Source organism: Engystomops pustulosus, chromosome 8 (genome assembly GCF_040894005.1).
Source record: "Engystomops pustulosus chromosome 8, aEngPut4.maternal, whole genome shotgun sequence".
Lineage (NCBI taxonomy): Eukaryota > Metazoa > Chordata > Amphibia > Anura > Leptodactylidae > Engystomops > Engystomops pustulosus.
In genome coordinates, this window is record NC_092418.1 from 39,492,781 (window position 1) to 39,499,356 (window position 6,576).

Here is a 6,576-nt window from a genome sequence, read left to right on the forward strand (position 1 = left end):
CCCCTTTCAGCCAATACAGGCAGTCCCCGGGTTACGTACAAGATAGCTTCTGTAGGTTTGCTCTTAAGTAGAATTTGTATGGAAGTCAGAACTGTATATTTTATAATGGTAGCTCCAGACAAAATGTTTTTGGATTTAAAAATTGTTGGATTATCATAAGAACCAGGATTAACAATAAAGTTTAATTACAGACACCTTTGATAACTGCTACAGCTGTTTATTGTAGCCTAGGGCTAAAGTACAGTAAATCACCAACATCCAGAGGTCCGTTTGTAACTAGGGGTCGTCTGTAAGTCAGGTGTTCTTAAGTAGGGGACCGCCTGTAATTGGTATTATTTGTGTAATTAATAATTATACAATTTTCCAATATACTTTCTGTAGCAATTTGTCAAGTTTTGTTTTTGTTCACACAACCTCAGATTCTCTAATACTGATAACAGTCACAGTTGAGCTCAGGAGAAGAAATCAGACCAAACAACGTATGGTATAATATCTCACCTTTTGTGAAACTGCTAGGCAGATGTGATACTTTATTCACGTCACAAAGGATTTTACAGAAACCTTCAGTGGGCTGGATTTGGGCTCAGCTAGTTAACGATAAGAAGTACAGGCGGTCCCCTACTTAAGAACACTCGACTTACATACGACCCCTAGTTACAAACGAACCTCTGGATATTGGTAATTTATTGTACTTTAGTCCTAGGCTACAATAAACAACTGTAATAGTTATTAAATGTATCTGTAATGAAGCTTTAGTGTTAATCCTGGTTCTTCTTACAACCCAACATTTTTAAAATCCAATTGTCACAGAGACCAAAAAAGTTCTGTCTGGGATTACAATGATAAAATATACAGTTCCGACTTGCATACAAACTCAACTTAAGAACAAACCTACAGACCCTATCTTGTATGTAACCCGGGGACTGCCTGTAATGTCCGAAGTTTATTGGTTAGTAAATTATAATATGATAATCGCAGAAACTAAGGCTGTTTCTTCTTGCAGTGGGCAGTATCGTTATTCAGCCAAGGTCACATTCTTTCACTGCACAGGGCTCTGTTATCAACCTTCATCCATAGTCTGGCCTCATCTTAGTTTTCAGCATTTAGCAAGTATATGAAAAATAAAAACATTTTCATTAAACATATAACAGTACTTCACAAATTCCTAACAGTTTTCTGGATCTGTTCTTACTGTCATTCAACAGGAAGATTCATTGTTTATTTCCTGTGGATAAAAAAAAACGGTCCATGGTCATGTGATGTCACACAGGTGCACAGCACGTTATATCATACAGTTTTGATTAGTGTAACAAGCAGTGCACCTGTGTGACATCACATGACCACGGACTGGTTTTCCATTAAAAATCCATGGTGTGAATACAAAGAAATTTTCATCTTTAGTTGTATGCAAAGAACATTTTGATGCATTATGGGGGTGGTCACGAGGCCATGTGCACCCACCTTTGCCAGAAGATTCACCACATTTTTAGTGTTTTACCTGATGCTGTTGGCCAACACACTTTTTTTTTCCCTGGCATATAAGGCTAATTAACAATTGACTTTTGTTACATGAATTTGTATCATCATTTTTCAAATTTTCTTTTAATTATCAAATGAATAGAAAAATCATTCCTTAGGGACATTTTCCCCCCATAGCTCTGCCCTAATCCTACGACATCCAACAATCAAATACCAGTGAAGAGGCATTGGCGCTGCCACTACTCACTACATAGCGCTCATGCGGCATAATAAACTGCTTCTTTCAGTAACTTCAGTAAAATGGAAAGCCATTGCTGCAGCATTAGGACACGCACCACCCATCATTATCATGTTACACTAGTAATGAAGGCTCACTCTATTTTAGTAAAGTAGAAGCTTATGTATCACATTGGGGCACATTTACTAAGGTCCCGCAGCTGCATTTCCGTCAGGTATCCCAACGTTTTCAGGGATCGCGCCGGGGATTGCGTAGCACGCGATCGGATTGTGTCGCAATCACGCAGGCTTTCACGCTACACAAATCAAGGGGCAGGCCGACGGACGATCCGGCAGATTCAGACAACGCACGGGATTTAAAATTTAAAATTGTGTCGCAAGCCAAACACTTACATGCACTGGGAAGAAGAAGGTGAACTCCGGCGGATCTTATCGGGGAAGTGACAGCTGCAGGATATCGGGCGCACGCTGCTAGTGAATCCCGGCAGACTTCATCGGGGATCGCACAGGGACCAGGTAAGTAAATGTGCCCCAACACAGTAATTCTCAGGAAATACCGAATTGATAGTATCAGGCAAAACCGTTTTTCATAATCAGATAAACCTAATGTTCCAGCAAATGTTTGGGCCAAAAAATAATTCTGTAGATTTCAGAATGTAAGTTGTTGTGCCAAATTAAACACAGAAGGGGAAACTGGCACGTGCAGATAATGAGCGCTAAAATCCCCGGCATGTTATGTTTGCTGCATCTAACAATTATGTTTGCCAACTTTATTATACCTAATCCATTGGAGTCATAAAACATAATGGTTATGAGAAGGAAGCTGCTTACTATAAGCTTCTGTGGTCGCTGGTCACCATTTTTTATACTGATATAGAACGAGTGCCTTTTTTAATCTGGATTATCTGCATTCCCGGAGAAACTAGAAGGAGTCTTCACCGTATGTAATGTGGTTGTGTAATGTTGGAGACATGGAGGAATACACTATACTCTAGCAAGACATTTTTTTTGCAGCAACAAAATACTTTTCTGCTAGAAATTTGAAGCAGAAAAAACACTCCAAATAGTGCAATTAAGGCTTTCTGCAGGTTTACATAAACATTTGTAAGGATAGAATCATGTGATTCATATATGGAAACAATACACTTATAATTGCCCAATGGAAATCTTCTAAATAACCCTTATAACTACATGTCATGTCAAATTCCGAAATAACTACCATTTTAAATCCACATATGTGTAGCCAGCGGGGGCATCTAGCAGTGGGACTCTGGCCCCTTTTACTTCCTTTATCAGCTTTGTGTCCTCATGACCCAGACAGAGTTAAATGCAGGGTTACTAGTGCAGTCCTATACACCTTATACCTCATGGCATACATTAACACAAGAGAGCTCCCAGATCCTTTCACAGTCCTGTCATCAGAAAGGTAATTTTTACATGACAGGTCCCAATCACCTTTGGCAGGTGGATTTTAAAAATGCCCATGTCTTGGCATCCAGAACAGATGGGCTTTATTCCTGGCAGATGCACGTCTGATAATAAGTGACTGGCCCAGGTTATTTCCCAGGTGGGGTGGTAGGAACAACAGGATTGGGCCTTGGCCTCGCTGGACATGGCCAAGACATTTGATTCAGTAGACTGGCCTTACCTGTTAGCAGTCTTGGAAAGATTTGGATTCGGGCCTAAGTTCCTCAAGTAGGTGTCTAAAACACAGGCAGGGGCAGCTCTGTCGGACCCTTTCCCGTATCACCTGGCAGGTCAGCTTTGATATCTCAGTAGTTGGGTGTCACCTGGACAGATGCCTGATGATGAATGCTACCTTTCCCGGTTCCAGCGGCTACCATCCATATGGCCGTATTGGAGCCTGTTAATTATAAGCCTAACCACCTTCTCCTTCTGTATAGGCTGACCACAAAGGTCTGGTCTCATGCTACGAGACTGTCGGCTGCACTGGGAACTCTTATCCAGGTCCCCTTCTGGTCCTCTACCATACAAGAATATAGTTTACAAATATCGTGGTTGCCTGGTTAAGTTCCGGAGAGTGTGGGGCCCCTGGTGCTCATCCTCAAATACCATATTTAATGTCCATAGTCTCAGAGAGTCTCTCACCCCTTTTCAATGAGTTTACTTTGATTCTTACAACTTGAAACAAAATTAATGGTAACTGAGTAACAGACACCCTTCCTGTTCCCCACTGCACATTGCTAACAGGAGGGATTTCTCAATTTACAAGGGAAAGACGGCTCAGTACTGTGTTGCCTAACTCTAGTTGCCACTTTTACTTTAATTCTATCACTCGCCTATCACCACTTGACCAGGATGGTTATTGTTATAGGCATAAGTTGGGAAGGGATCTAAGGCATCTAAATAATTCAATAACATTAACTGGCGACCCTGCCAGCAGTATGTGGTGAGTCCCAGGAAGGTAGGGGGGTTCAGTTTAAAAATCACGCATGACTGTTCTGCTCTATACATCTCAATGGAGCTAATGGAAATTGCCAAAGAGTTAAAGTGGACATTTTTTTGTATATATGACCCTATCTCTATACTTCAGATACACTGCTCACTAAAGGAGAAAGAAGGAGCATAGAAAAGCATAGAGAAGCTGCTCTACTTAATTAAGTATATTCCAAAGTTTACTATTATCATTGCTGCTCTATTAATTTCTGCAATGCAAAATGTGTAATATGTTCGATTACATTTTACATTTCTGTCATCACAAAATTATATGACAGTGACCATATAAAAACCGCAACTGCCAGATGTAGGCATAAAGGGAACACTCACAATCTGTGTAATCCTCACATTATATCCCTTTATATTCTATTTTATATGCTGGTACTTTTCTAATATTTTAGCTTTTAAAATCTGGTGAATTTATGAATAAAAATACGTGTAGACATAGAACTCAGGGATATGTATATCGTATTTTATTTTTTTATGTATTGTTTATGAAAGATTAGACTTTTAAGGGAACCTGTCACCAGGGAGTTCATTTTCACTAAAGACAGGTTGCAGAAGCCCATTACACCTGCAGTGCAAATCTGCCTTTCTGCCTTTTCTAAGCATTTGCATTACAATATAATTGTGTGTTATAACTCACTGACAAAATCCTGGGGCAGTCACAGGGGTTGGACTTTGGTTTGGATGCATTTCAAAAAACAACATGTGACTTGTCTGTGTTACTCGCTCCTCAGAGCTTGGCCCCCACCTTTGTGATCCTGTATAGCTCCACCTCCTGAGCCTTCTCAGAGGTCACAGCCTGGTCAGCCTGACATTAGTGGGGGAGGGACATGCTTTACAGGAGCACAAAGAAGGAGGCTGCCTGAAGCTCATACAAGTCACATGTCGTTTTTTGAAATGCATCCAAACCAAAGCCCAGCCCCTGGGACTACCCCAGGATTTTGTCAGGATGCAAGAGTGAGTTATAACGCACAATTATATTGTAATGCAAATGCTTAGAAAAGGCAGAAAGGCAGATGTGCACTGCAGGTGTCATGGGCTTTTACAATCTGTCTTTAGTGAAAATGAGGTCCCTGGTGATAGGTTCCCTTTAATGTATGAAGGTGCCCTTCTTTATTTGTTGCACTGCAATCTGTGCCAAAAGTTTTACATTTGTCTTGGCTTCCAGAGGTGAGAAATGTGAAAAACTTCTTGGCTGTAAATAGGCTAAAGAGATCGGTGCAGCTTCTTGTCTGCCGGGCTCCTGTACAGTTGCACATACGTCTACCATGTGATGTTGACCAGGAAACATTTCTATGTATGAATGTTTCTGTGTACATTTGCAGAGAAATATGTCTCCTGCCATGCATTTCTGCATTTTATAAATAAGCTTGGGATAATATTTAAAAAATTGTACATGCGGGTGACGTGTCCTTTTTTGTGTCTTGTTTTGTTTTCAGCTTTAGCCACTACAGAATTATTCATTATTTGGTTAGAAAATGAAACATTAACACAATATAACCGCACATGCACCCACACCATACAGAGCCACGTATTACTTCCTTTTAGGAAAAAAATAGTGCCCTTATAACAGGACAAATCACAGCACGCCATTCTGCACAGATATACACAGTATATAGCACCAGAGTCCTTGCTTAATTTGTATAAAATACTGTCTAAGGCCTCATGCACACAATGTTTCATACAGGGAGAAGCGGTGAGCCCTCCTTACCCCTGCCCTCTCCTTTGAAAACTGAGCATCCGCACCATAAAATAACGTTAAATATAGGAAATGTCCCATATTTCGTGGTGCAGCCGCCTCACTTGGTCACATTGCGGTGAGACACCACTGTACTTTAACTGGGTGCCATGGAAATCTATGGGGACCATGCTGTGGCCACAAATTGTGCGCCCCATATCACTGACCACCATACTTTCATCTGAATGAGGCCTCACATGTCTTATGAAGTGTCTTGGACACTTGTGACTTCAGAAAGTGGTGCAGTTTTGCAGGAAAGAAGTCACCATGCAAGTGATTACAGACTGATCCCAGAGCCGGATTATCATTGGAGCTGTTAGAGCTCCAGGCCAGGCCCCCCCCCTCAAAACAAATCTGGAGCCCCACGCTGATGCTCCGAGAGCTCCAATGATCCATCATAATCAATGATAAATCATCATTCAATAGTTTTAGCAGCTCTTTTTATTTCCCGGTTTCTTTATATGTGTACTGATACATTGCACCAGGAGAACAGAAGTTCTGCTGCTGAGGTGTTTGGCTTTCTCTAGACTGGATACAATAGCAACAAACTGTCAGCTGTGAGCAAGTTTTCAGATGGTGCAAGGTAACAAGACAGGGCATTGTACTATGTTGGTGCAGAACCCCTCTACTGATGGCATACCTCTCTGGTGACGCTGAAT